At 45.4% G+C, this 14429-nt stretch overlaps 1 protein-coding gene across 1 annotated transcript in view; it reads right to left on the bottom strand.

The window, feature by feature from the left end:
* Positions 1 to 5499, bottom strand: part of ZBTB20 (zinc finger and BTB domain containing 20) — a 473812-nt gene extending 468313 nt beyond the window's left edge. The window contains exon 1 of the mRNA XM_077174295.1: positions 5421 to 5499. The gene's annotated coding sequence lies outside the window, so the exon portion shown is untranslated. The remainder of the gene's footprint in view (positions 1 to 5420) is intronic.
* Positions 5500 to 14429: the final 8930 nt, after the last annotated feature.

Raw genomic sequence — 14429 nt, 5'->3', positions numbered from 1 at the left:
TCTGACTGGAGTTTGCTACAAAAATGCTTTAAAACTTCCACTTTCTTAAGCTTTAGTCAAACGGATATGCTGAAAGTCATATGGGAAATTAGGCAAGTTGAGTGCACAGTTACTATGGGGTGGGAGACACACAGTTTTGAATCCTGGAAGTTCTTCCAGAAACAGTACTTGCTAGCTAGAGTACTTGAAAACTTAAAATGGTAAAGAGGAGACTACAATTCCAAAGGAGCTTTGAACTCCTCTACTACTAATACAGCTCACTTTGTATGAGGCCAAAGCACTCAGAGAGCACTATTTCTTTCAGCAGTATCAATGCCAAAATCATTCCTGTATAATTCCACTGATGTCACTTCAGTTATTTCAAAGAGGAAATTCATGTCTAAGCCACCTTCTGTTTTCTGATGTAAACCCAGAATAACTACACCAAAGTTTATAAAACTACTGACACTGGCATTTATTGTCAAACCAAACAGCCAATGGAAAAACTGGCACTTACCATATGAAATTATTACTTTAGATATTATTTATAATCCCGATGGCTGCATTTTGGAATTCTCCATGTACATACCTTTGCAAATATTCATGATGACAGCACATGGTATTATTCTTGTTGCACAGATAGGAAACAAAGAGCGAGCAATTTTTCCTTAAAGTCAAATATGCTATTCGTGGCAGAGAACTTCATGAAGACCGAGTCATAAGCCAGGAACCCAGACCAGTAAACAAGTACTTAGTCTTCAATATGCTTTCAAGAAAATAAGAAGCACTAACTCACTTGGACCCCATATTGGATTTAAAAAATAAGGAATGATGAAGGAATAATTATTTATTTGAATAAGCTGGTAAAGAGTCAAAATCAGAACTTTCTCTTACAAAGAAATTTGATAACAAAATGTCTTATTCTGGTATTCCTTGAGGCATCTTTCATTAATATCTGGGAAAATCAGAGTATAATCTGAGATCCATTTATATCAGTAAGCACAAAATGATCAAAACAAAATATTTTTATTTCCTGATCATCCTACTCAGGCCACAAGTATGGGACTTCCTAAAGCAACACAGACCTTCCAAAATCACCTCTGGTTGTGAAAAATAGTTAATGGCAACTATTTCCTTCTGTTTCAGAGAAGCTCAATGATTCCTCTCAGTGAATATACTGCTCATGAAAATTAAAGAACTGAATTTTGACTTGCTTGGGTTGCTGTGATACCCAAGATCAAGGGTCAGCATGCCTATGTAAGGGGAAACAAGCAAAGTTTACTAATAGCTGCCAATTTGAGACACTGTATGTTTTTCTGTTTGTTTATCAATAATGTAATGATTTGTGCACACTCTCTGCAATACCTCTTCAGAGAGCCTAAACTGCTGGTAAGATTTCTTGGGCAATTACAGATGAATTCTGCTTACTTAACATTAATTTGGTACTTTGAGCAAATTAAAAATAATTATTTTTCCCCATAGCATCTTCTACATTAATATCTGCAGTCACTCTGGAATCTTAATGAGCTAAACTTGATAAATTCTGTCCATTCTTGGCTAGAGGACTGCCTTCTCCTTCATGATACACATGCAATCATTTGGGAACAGTTTGCAAATCTAAAATTCCACCTCGCTGGAAGGGATTTACAGTCTCACATGACAAACTATACTGAACAATACTGAGGCCCTGTGAAAAATAAACAGAAAGAACACACTTATTTTCTATTACCAAGATGGAAATAGTAAGTCTTGAGGGCCACCTGGAATTTGACCAAGGTTACCCAGCAAGGATCAAATCCTATTTGTTTTAGGCAGGCAGCCCTGCCGAAATCAAATAAGCCTACAGCACAGATCAGTATACTAAGGCTATGGTTTAACCTCTGAGGCATGCTATAAATCCTGTGCCACAAAATAGGTGCTATGGATTAATTTCTAATCCCAAATTATAACTCGTCATTGAAGAGCTGGAAACCCAATTCCCCTCACAGATTTACATAACAAGAACAGAACCATGCTGAGATTTAAGACTTAGAAAATTTCTAACAAAATATTTTCCAGGATACTCAATTCATGCAGTGACAAATAAATCACACTGAAGTAACAAACCGTACACTATGACACACCAACTTTTTTTAAATTTATTTTTAAATCTGCCTGCATATCTAGTCATTAATTTACCCAATAAATTAATTCCACAAGTGACTCTCCGAGTCATCAGTTTGAATTATCAAGTTTCTGCTGTATTTCCAAAACAATGCCAGGCATGCATGTGCGTAGGAGGGATGGGACAATGAAGCCAATAGGTGCAGCTGTGGCCTGGGAGGCAGAAGGTCTGTTCAAACTGTCATTGACTGCTTTTTGACATTGGGAAGTCATTTCAGTGCTGTTAAATTCAAAATCTTTCTAGCATATAACATTTTAGCAATGAAGTCACTCCTCAAACATTCAGAATGCAGAAACAAGCCTTTATGAACTTTATGAAATCTTGTTATCCCCTGAAAAATCAGTAACAGTGGGGGAAAGGGGTGTGTGCAGCAGTCTGTTTGGATTTCTGGCCTTTGTATCATCCCCCCGTGTAAAACAGAAAAAAAATGGACCTTCACAAAGCATCTTCATGCAAGTACAGGTGAAAGACCACCTCTGTAAATTCAGATGATTGAATGAGCTAGCTGGTATCTCATACATCTGGTACTGCTGCTGCACAGGATCTGAACAGTTTTTCACTTTAATATGAATGCTGGCAACACTGATTTTAAACCAGAGGGCTTAGGTTCCATTCCTAATGTTACATCATAGTAAGACCAAACATTAAATCCTCTGCCAGAAGGATTTTTCTTGTATTTTACTTCTGTGCTACCACAACAAACAGGATACAATTTAAGACTCATAAACCATTTCATTTTGGAAGACATAAGGCATTCATACCTTTAACAACTGACTAGTCACAGATTCGACATGCTATCAGAAAGTTTTCTTCTCCTAGAAATGAGGATTTTTAAAAAACACCTACAGGGTAAATGATGAGATTTAAAATAATGCTAAAATTTTCTGTAATGTTCTTCCTGCATTACAAATGGACTATTAAATCAGTGAAGTGCCAATCAAATGCTTTTGTACTTTGAAAGAAAGGTTTAAATAACAAAAGCAGTTTTTCAGGCCTCTCTCTCCCTCGGTAGTCAGTGTCACCTATGCACTAATTACAACATATTTACTCGCTTTTCTAGTAAGATCACGATTGAATAGATTTTTTTAAGAACATGATTTTTTAGAAAAGTTGCAATCAGAGCCTCATGGATTCTGCCTCTTATTAATCCAGCTTGTCTAAGAAAAATATAATGTTGTACAGTAAACTTCAAGATATATGACAGGAATGAATAATAACAGCTCTGGATTCAGTTTCCAGCTTTAAAAATCAACTCGCTGCATGACCTCGAGTGAACCATTAATTAACTAGGGCCAAATCCTCTGTGGACTAAACACAATGGAACTAGCCAGTTTGAACAAGCCAAAGATCTGGCCCCAAGTTTCCAGAAGTTTTGAATCAGGCTGGCCAAATACTGGAATTTTTGTGCTGTGAAAAAATATTTAGTTCTATTTCAGAGTAAGAAGTAAAGCTCTCACGTCGTTTGTGGAATAAAAATTCCAAGCAATTCTTTTAAAGGGGGGAAAACAGGAAAACAGGGGGGGAAAAGAAAAAAAAAAGGTGGAAGTCTCTAAGGGGAAGATTTTATTAACTGTGTTTTTTTCCCTGTACGCGGAAAGTAGAATTGACAGGAGTCTGCAAGGCAGGTAGCCATGAACCATCACTTTAATTTTCCGGTCAGAATAATGTAACTTTTTTTTCCCAGTAAAACTGGAACTTTCTTGCAGAAAACTGCAACTTCACAAATACCACATTTTCCACTGGGGAGGGAAGGATCCTCCCAGTCGGCTCTAATACTGTGTCCTCATTGCATCCTCTGAACAGCTGAAAGAGCTCTTGCCTCTGAGGGGTTTTTGTGCGTGTAAGAGAAGGATACAGTACTTTCCTATCACAGATTTATTTTTGTCTTGAGTTACTCGTTCTTGCAAAGCACTCCGAGACTCAGAGATGCCAAATGCTTCTGCATTTCCACAACCTCAGCCCCGTAAATTCCAAAAACATCATTTTTGTATGAGAGCACATCCCAGGCATTCAGAAAGACCCAGGAAGGCGCTTGGATTTCAGGACTGTGATCCAGTATCTGTAGACAATAACAGCTTTTACGGAGATACTTTTTGCTCCTAAAATAATTACTCCGCTCGAAGAGCCGAGCTTCACGCTTTACACATTTGATTAACTGGACAGCGAGTCTTACTTTCTCACAATTTCCCATTTGCCTCTCAGCACAGAGGGCTCCAAGGCTGACAGGAGGGTTTTTAACCTGAGAAGCACCGGCTTGCTCGGCTACAAAAGGAGGCGAAGTCTAGGAACACGACGGGCAGTGCGGCAGCACGTTTCCTCCTCAATCTGCAAATCCATTTTTGTTTCCTGCGCCCCGAGTGCCGAGCGCCGAGCCCCTCACGGAAAGCCGAGCCCCTCACGACGCCGCTCCCTGGGCACCGGCAGCCGCCCGGCGCCGGGGGAAGGATGGGCACCGACGGCTCTGGGAGCGCTGAGGGACGCGCGGTGCGCTCGGGCGGGACGGCGCTGCCGGAGCCTCCGCAGGGAGAACGGGCAACAGCTGATTTGCTCCGTGAGCCCTCGGGGACGGCATCAAAACCGAACCAAACCCCCAAAACCCCCAAGCAGCTGAGCTCTGCGGTGCGGGAGGACGAGCAGCTCCCCCCCAGGCGGGCTTTCAGCCCGCATCCCGCGGGGCATCCCGGGCGCGGCACTGCCTTTCTCCCGGAGAATAACCCCGACCTGCCCTCTCAGAACCCCTGGATTACAGGCAGGATTACAGGCTGGGCAAGGTTGGAAGGGGCCACACTGGGTCATCCGGCCCAACCTCTCTGCTCGAGCGGGGTCATCCCGGAGCACACTGTACGGGATTGTGTCCAGATGGTTCTTGGGCATCTCTTCCCTCCCCGACCCTAGCTCACAAACGAGCGCCGCCAACTTTTCCCAGCGGCGCGGCTGGAGAAGGAGGAGGAGGAGCAGCGCGGGGGGGGGACACAAGCGGGGGGAATGTCGGTGCCAAGTCTCCCTCTCCGGCCGCGCGCACCCTCAGGGGAGTGGCCCCGCCGGCTCCCAAACTTTTTCGGGAGGGCGAAAAAACTCCGGGAGGCGGCGGGTGCGAGCCGTTCCCCCTCCAGGACTGCCGGCTCCGCTCCCCCCCGGAATACGCGCTCTCCCTGCACGCCGGGACGCGGGAGCCCCTCGCCCCCCGCCGCCCCTCACCAGCCCGCCCCGCCCCCGGTGGGCGGAGCACACCCGGGCCCCGCCCCCGGCCGCGCGCTGACCCCGGAAGCGCCGGTACCTCTCTCATCTTCCCCTGCCCCGCGCTGGGCGCCGCCGGCTCGCGGCACTTTCAGAGGCGGCCGCCGCCGCCTCGCAGGGCCCCCTCATTGGCCCCCGGCCCCCCCGCCCCGCCGGCCCGCACCCATTGGCTCGTAGCGCCGCCACTCAAAGCGGGCCCCGCCTCCCATCGCCGTCTGGGCCCGCCCCCCTCCTCGCGACTCACGGCCAGTTCTCGATAGGCGAAGCCGGTCCGCTATGCGCCCCTCCTATTAGGAGGCGCAAACGTCGGTCAAACGGGCGGCGCCTCTCATTGGCCGGCTTTTAGAACGCTAGGGGGCCGTCTTCGCCGCTCGGGAGCGCTGAGTGGCTGGGCGGAGGTGTCAGTCGTGCCGGCACTCGGGTGCCGATTGGCCGCCGCGGGCCAGGCAGCAGGTTAGGTTGCGCTCCCCCGCGCCACGCCCCCCCCGCCTTCTACGCATTTCTATTTCCCGCTTTATTTATTTATTTTCCTCCATAAACTTAAATGACCCCGGAGGGGGCGGGACCGGGGCGGGACCCTCCCGGGCCGGGCGGCCAATGGCACAGCGGCAGCGGGGCGGGGCCGCCGGCGGCGCGAGCCAACGGGAGCGCGGCAGACGGGCCGCCCTCGGCCAATGGGGCGGCGCCCCCGCCCCCGCCCGGAGCCCGCGGCGGCCCCGGGGGGGCCGGGCCAGGGAGTGGGGGGGCGGCCGGGGTGTCCCGGGGCGGGAGGAAGGGACACGGGAGCGTTTCCAAGGAACGGGGAGCGGGGGGGCGGCCGGGGTGTCCCGGGGCGGGAGGAAGGGACACGGGAGCGTTTCCTTCCTCGCACGCAGCGGCCGCGGCAGCGCGCCCCCCCCCGCAGCCTGTGTGAGGCCGGGAAGCGAGGGGAAGGCGTTTTCCCAGGAGCGCGTCTCTCGTCCCTGCTCTGGCCCAGGCATCCCTCGCCTCCCTCTGTCCGCAGGGCTGGGCAGAGAGCCCCTCAGGCGGGGCCGACAGGTGTGCTGGCAGCAATGGCGGCCTCTGTAGGTGCTGGGTTTGCAGACAGGTCCGGAGCGAGGAGCACCAGGAGCGTTCTTGAGCCCCAAGAGCGCTGGTGCCTCCAGCAGGGCCTGGAGGGCAGTGGACTGTGCCAGTCTCCCTCCTTTCCCCTTAAAGGGAAGGCCCAGGCCTTCCTTTGTTGTTACACCATTGCTGTATTTATAGAGTTTTCAACTGTTCTCGACATCTCTTGGAGGTTTTTTGGGTTTTGCCGGTGTTTGCGATTGTAGCCCTTGATGCTTGCGCTGTTCTTTCAGAGCTCTGCGCATCTGACCTACCTTCCCCTTTCTGTGTGCTTCCTTCTCATGTCTGATCAAATTAAACTCACACTTTATCGAAACTATTGGCTTACTATCCTTCCTTCCTGTGCACTAGATTAGTTGAGATTTGGTGGTTATCATTCCTCTGAAGAACACTGATTTTCCTACTTGCCTTTCTTTTGTTGCCATACTATTCCCATGTGATTGAGCATAACACTTCTCCAATTCTCTTATCCTAGTGATTGGTTATGTTTGCTTTTCTCTGTTGTTCTGTTAGCATGGACCACTCAATGTAAAGTTACCACCCTTATCCAAGGTTCTTCCCATGTTCCCATCACGAGCATTTATATGTGTGTCTTGGAGCGATGCAGGGAAGTGCTCCCATTCCAGATGGTTTCTCCATCTTCCATGCCAAAGTTTGTCACCAGTGTTCCAGGAAGCGTCCCTTGTTGTGGTCCTTCCTGCACAACCACATGTCCCATTGCCATGAGCTTGGTTGGTTCTACTACCTGTTTGGAGAAAAACTCCTCTGTCCCATGAGTTGGGCTTTGTGAGAGGTCCTTGCCAGGACAGGCTTGGCTTCTTTCATCATTCTCAGGGGCTTCTCTTGAAGTAGCCCTCACTGCCTTCACACATTCAATTTCAGAACTGGTGTATAAAAAACAAGGCCATCTCTCTTCCTCCCCCATTCCCTACCTGAACAAGGCATTACCTTTGTATTTTTATTCCACTTATGTGGGTTACATCTCATCTGGTACTTAGAAGAAGCTGAAGACCCCATCAGACTCAGATCAGTATTGTAGTAGAGCACTGAGATTTCAACCACAGGCATATTCTGACTGCATAGCTGCTTCAACATAAGCATATGCTGAGGTTCTGTGCCGAATCAAAGCATTAATTTCCTTCTCATTTCTTGTGGCCTGTTCTGCATTTTTAAGATGAGACAGAGTGTGAAGTAAAATACTCAGAAAAATAATTTCTCTAGGGCATATTCTGTTTGATAATGTCATACCTGGATCTTCATCTGGGCTGTCAAAACAATGTAGCATGACAGTAAAACTGAGCACTCTTCATATACATAAATCTTTCACAGTCTGTAGCTAAGTATCAAGAATGAGCTGAGGGCTCCTGTAGCTGAGCTATTCCACTGGGTGAGAATGATGTGACCATTAGGGAGCAGATACCTCCCAGCTAGGAGCTCCAGGTAGCACCATGTGCAGGTGGCAATTAATTAAATGTGCATTTATGAGGTGTGCTGTGGAGGGACAGGGCACTGATTTCGAAGAGATGCAAGAAGAGGTTCCCCTTGAACACTGTTTATTGTCCACCATGGCTCGTAAGGTCACATTTCTGGTGGGAATTGCAGTTGTATCAGCGATGCCCAGCAAGTTAGCGGTGATTTCCTCACACAAGAGGGAACAGCATTTCCAGTGGTGATGTGGGTCTGCTTCTTTTTATGTCATCATTAACAATTGTAGGATAGCGAGCATGCTTTTAAAATTTATGGTTAAAAATCGTGCTCAAATATGTTACAAACCTGTCAGAAGCTGTGATGAGAACCAGTTGTGTTACTTTCAGGAAGTGATCCAGTCAACAACCTGGTATTTAATAGAATTGCTTAGCACGAAATATAAATCAACTGTAGAAGTATTATAGTTTAGAAATTTCCTCCTTGAGGAGGCAAAAAGATTGCATAAGAGGACTAGAGAGGTCAGGCTAAATCACAAGTGAAATAAAAAGCAAAGGAGAAGGGGGCAAATCTCATGCTAGGGTAGCCAAACACAAGTGTCATACCAAAACTAAGCCCAGGGTGAAATAGTTTTTCTATACCCAGTGCCAAGGAGGCCTCAGCTGAAATACTGTGTTTGGTTTCATACATTGCATTTAAAAGAGGTTATAAAGATCAGGCACTAAAATCTTTGAAGTGGCAATGGTAAGGGTCTTAGAAAACATGGCCTACAAAACAGGAACAAAGGAACTACATTTGTTTAGTCTAGAAAAGGGAAGAATGAATGAGGGGAACAGTACAAAGCTCTGGCAGTAAACTTCTGTGGCTTCAGCACTGTAATAGTCTTTAGAGGCTATATGATCCCTGATGGTGGATGCTTTTAAAATTACAACAGATTGGGGTCAACTGCCCTCTGGGCAGTTGCCCAAGGCAGGAAAACAGGAAGATCCTGAGTGGCATGCTGCTTTGCTGGGACAGGCTGAGAACTGCAACACTGGAAACAGAGCATCTGCAAGAAACAACCCAAATCTCCCCAGGGCTTCCTGCTCCGCCTGAAGACATGATAGCACCAGTCAGCTCCATGGTAGCATGTCACCTCTCTAAGCACATGTGCCAGCTTCTGCTTAGCTTTGTTGTTGGATTTCATGGCAAATCCAAGATTACAAATACAGTCAGGACAACACTCTGGGAGGCTACCAAGCACTAGGTGTCAGATCCTGTTGAGTGTTGTCTACGCTTGTCCCTACAAGACCTTTCAGATCTGTCCTAGCATAACATTCTTGTGAGCAGGAGTTTGAGTAGAAGAGCACCATAACAAAAGGCCACTCCGTAGATCCACATTTTTGTGCTGCCTGAGCTCAAATTGCGTAGGGAACAATTCCTTTCACACCAATGAAATTGCAAGCAAATGCCTTTATTGGTGAAGTAAAATTGGACTCTTGTAAATAGCAACATTGAAATGTGTTGCGTTTTTGTGGTAACTTTATGCATGTGAATATCAAATTCCATATGGATGTTTACAGAATTCAAGTTTTGGGGGATGAATGCCCTACCTTAATTGGCAGGAATGAAGAAATAGTCCCTCATCAGGCAGAGCTCATAGTGAAAGCATAAAAAGTCTAATTTATTGCATATTTTCAATATGACTTCATTTTCAAGCGTTTTGTGACAATCTGACCTAATATTGCACTGATTCAGACAATAGAGCTGTTCTATTGTACTTTAATGACTGGAAATGTAATTTGCTTCCTGTTTAATATTTAAGCCAGCAATAATACCAAAAAGGCTTATTGCTCCTAAGAAAAGATGAAAGGGGCATAACTCTTAAGGTTTTTTTGTGTTCAAAATTTGACCTACTTTAAAAACACTAGAAACTCATGGGAATGGTCCTCAGAATTAAAAATACCAATATAAGATTGTTGCCTGGGAATTTTAAGATACATCACTTCCAGCTCATAGAAAAGCAGAATTTCCTTCCCGAGGGAAATCCAGATAATTCAAAATTAATTTTTGTCCCAAAATACTGAATTGACAGAGTTTTTCCACAGAAAAATGAAGTTTGAAAAGAAAAAAATATATTCTGAACTTCAGAAATATTTAATTTGGTTTTGATGACTGTCTTGAAATTTTTCAGTCTGACTTAGCTGAAGAGGCATCTGTGCCTGTTCCAGCTGCCCCTAGTGACTCTCACATGACCAGTGCTCTGTGGTCTTGCTTCATGGTGCTCCTTGGAGAGAACAGCTCCATGGACATTCCTCCTTGCCCTTACAGCTTTTCCGTGGGGAGCAAGCAAGACAAGTTTTGGTGTAACATGCAGGGAAGACAACTTGGAAAGGCTGATCTGAAGAGGATAACAGGAAGGTCCATTATCTGAACTGCTACAAAAGTGGTGGCTCAGACAGGAATGCAGAGCCATGGAAATAAAGCAGCTCCAATGGAGAAGAGCACAACTAAAGCATAACCTTCACATGGGATGCAGTGGTGAATCTGCCCCACTGCTTCCCCCAATAAAGGGTCATTTCATTTGGCATTACTGCACATCCCATTATGCTTTTGGATGATCATATTTGGTAGCTCTGACAAGCCTTTCTTTGTCACCTGTCCCCTCGCTTCCTCCTCCCTTTGGAGACTGCATTCCTCATTTTTTGGTCTCTTATTAAGGCTGTCTCCATTGCATAGCTCCATGAGCTGAGTCCCACACCTACATGGAGAGGAAACCTGAGATCCAAGGCTTCATGAAATTCCTCAGGGACAGAGCCATTTCCAGTAATGAACATATTACAAGTAGTTAGATGTATACTGTTAAGCCACTGTCATACTTTCACTTGACAGATGGGTATGCTGGTCTCTGCATAAATTTACATTGGTAAATATACATTAAAAAAACCCCAAACAATGCAAACTACTACAAGTGATTCCACAGAAACATCTGTATTTTGCCAGGCTTGACTGAACTCACTCCTCTAGAAGCACACACAAGAATTACAGGTGTCACTGAAAGGAGGACAGACAGGAGACAAACACTTTCCCATGTTTTGTTTCACTTGGTTTTATAAATAAGAGTGTGGCATCTCTCTTTAAACCATGACATTTTGACAAACGATGCTTTGTGTTACCGTTGGGTGAGAAGAAATGTGAACAGAATAGTTTTGGGCAGTCTGAAAAGCAGCTTGGGAAGAAGGACTGCTGTGAGCTATTCCCAGATCAGTCATTTACTTGCTCCATATATTTGGATAAGATACTTAGTCCTTATCTATATACCAAGGTTGTACCGCTTCAACTTTAGTTCAGTAAAGCTATACAAACTCTAGTATTAACATGGCTATATTGGCATTCAAGTACTTTTATCAGAATAATGTGCTCATGTCGGGCAAATCTTACCACTGTAACACACCTTTGTACCATTACAACTGCTGGCACAGCAGGGAGCACTGTTATAACAAAAAGATAAAAATCTCACCCCTTGCCAAAATACTTCTACCTAATACTGAACTGTGCACAGCCCACCTTTGCGGCCTCACTTTCCTCCATCTAGAAAAGACTTTTAGATCTTACCTTGCAGGGCTGGTGAGCTTTAGTTCCTGTCTGCAACAGGGCTTTGCAAAGTCTGCGCGAAATGTGCCAAGGCTTATTTTTAGCCAGTCACAGAGCTTTTTTAAGTCTCTGAAAAGTGTTTGCAAGAGGTAGCTGTACCCCAAAACACACCATAGCAGGGGTGTTCAGCTGGGCCTGCTTCCTTTTCCTGTGAAGATTTCACTCGGCATTTGACTCAGACTTTTCTGACAGCTATTTCATGACATATTGACTTGAATTGCAATTGCCCCTGATATTTCATGCATTAATGTGAAATCCTGTCCTTTTTCTCTGGACTTTTGGAGATTGGCTTCTTTCCCCCACCACCATTAGTCTGACAAGGGAAGGTTAAATCAAGAAGGACAAAAATCTTTCATGTTCAAGGCAAAAATACAGTCAAGCCGTTTTCCCTCCCGCCTTTTGCCCAGCAGCTGAGCAGGATAAAGGCAAATCAAGAGGCTGCCATCTGTGGGAGGAACGAGGGAGGACAGCAGAGTTTCCAGCCCTGCCAGCACCTGAGGGGAGTTGGGCAATGTTGGGCTAATTGTTGGTGTAAATGACATCAGCATTTGGCCTAGGATCAGTAGCTTCTCTCCGAATAATTTAGTAAGTACAAATATTAAAAATGCTTGAAGTTAGACATTAACCAGATGAAATGTTTAGACAGCAATAGTAAAATGCATTTGATCAAGCTTTATGGACTGAAACTCAAACAGAGTTTTATTTAGCAAAAATAATGGGGATGCTGATGCAATTCCTACTTAATCAAACAGGAAAAATTCAGAAGAAGCTGTCTTTTGAAATTAAAAATGTAATTTCCAGGATGGCTTTGGACTTGTTCACAAGAGATTTCCTAATCCACAAATCCATTCTGATGGCTCTTTTCTCACAGGCATTCTCTCTAAGCACCAAGGCCACTGAAATTTTTGCCAGGTTTGCTGTGCATTTTGAAGCTATGGAGAAGGATACTCTGCAGCAGGGTTTCTGCTCCATCTTGCCTGCTCAGCCCTGCGTTGACTCACTTGTCTGCTGCACTGGATATGAGAGACTCAGATCCAACATTAGCAGAAAAAGTCTGAATTACATAGGCCCCAAAAGATGCCTACACTGAATAGGATACATAGGAACAGGATACTCTAGCTTGTCCGGTTCTAAAGGTTTACATCCATATGTTTTCCAAGTATCTACTAGTTAAACCAACATTATTGGCATAGACCCCACCTCATCTTCTTTCTTCCAAGAAGGATGGTGTTTAGGCAAGGTGCAGGGACACCAGGACAGCCAGCCTGCCTGTTGGAAGACAGCCTGGGTGCAAGAATCCTGGAGGAAGGGTGAGACCTTCTAGAACCCGACTGGATTTTAAGTGCTGGAGCTTTCCATGAGACCTGCAATCCCAGTCACCTCCAAGAGCATGGAACTCCAGCCCAAAGCTGCTTGTTGGTGTCTAAGGAGTGGGGCACATCTGGCTTGAATTTAGCATTTGCTCTTTGTTAGCCCTCCACAGGCTGTTTAATTTATGCTCAGGCTGTGTGTGTGTGTGTGTGTGTGTGCATGTGTGTATGTATGTATTAAGCAAGAGACAGCTGGTCCTACACAGGCAAGGTTGACTGTTACCCCTGAGGCAAGAGGCCCATGGAAAGCAGGGTGGCCAGTGTTTTATTATTGCCCTCTACTATTCTTTGACCTCCACTTGATATGTTTTTCCATAACCCTAGGCAGCGAGCTCTCAGTGGGTGGGAGCTATCTGCTTGTTATTGTCTGCTAAATGAGGACCTAACTGTGGAATACAGCTTCTGAACACAGACAAATATTACCAACAGGCAATGTGGCCAGCATCTGTCTTGACTGGTCCATCACCACAGGCAAGGTGGGTATCACCTGAGCCAGGGGAAGCCTGCAATGGGAATAAAATGCTGTTCCCTTACAATTGTGCCAACACCAGTGAAATATGAAAGCCATAATACACATGAATGATACACATCTCAAGAAGCAATAGCTAGACAGCAGCACACAAAGGTGACCTGCAAACCTCTTGAGAAGGACAGTGGGGAAACAACAGCAATTATAGTCAAAAGTAATAGTGTGAGAAAATGCTGCTTCCCACCTCAGGCATACCAGAGGCACATACTAGACACTGGTGTTACCCTTTCAGTTGCATTTGTTGATGAAAAGTGAGTGATGTCAGCACATCAAGGGAACTTCCAGGAGACTTGTACCTGCATTTCTGACCCTCTAATATTCCTTTGTCATGCAGAACAAAGGAGATTCTGCCTTGCCTTTGGTATCTGATATGTGACAATGCTCCAGATATCAAAGGAGCAACAGTTAGAGCGGTTGCAATTGCACCATTAGGGATAAATGAAACAAAGCTGTACCAAAATGAAGTTGAGAAGCCATTAGCTCAAAGTAAACGTAACCTAAAGGGCCATGGGTATTCCCTGATTCCCCTGGAATAGCATCCATCATTTTGCAATGAAACTGCCTCAGAGTGCATGTCTTTCCTGGGGAAGCACTGAAAGCTGGAGCTGAAGGTACCTGATGCAGTATTGCCTAACTGCTTCAGTGGCCTCCGAGGCTTTAGCTTGGGAGGAATTACAAGCGTTCAGTTCCTCTCCAGGGGACATTAACTCTGGAACATAATGCTAGGCATTAAATTACAAAGCATATAATCATTGCACTGCTAATCAACTCATGCTCATACCAGAATTCTTACTTATTCCTTACACCTTCCCAGATCCCACAAGCTCATGTTGCTTTCTACTCAACTGTCCAATTTGGACTGACAATACACGAGTCCTGTCTGAATGGTGACAGGATGACAATGTTTGGCATTCTGAAGACTGAAAGTAAAGTGAAACAAACCTGACTATAAAAATATACCACGTGACCTAGTGACCTCAAGATTGTA

This window comes from Agelaius phoeniceus, chromosome 2 (genome assembly GCF_051311805.1).
Source record: "Agelaius phoeniceus isolate bAgePho1 chromosome 2, bAgePho1.hap1, whole genome shotgun sequence".
Taxonomy (NCBI): domain Eukaryota; kingdom Metazoa; phylum Chordata; class Aves; order Passeriformes; family Icteridae; genus Agelaius; species Agelaius phoeniceus.
Note: the sequence above shows the minus strand (reverse complement) of the source record. Positions and strands in the feature narration are given on the sequence as shown.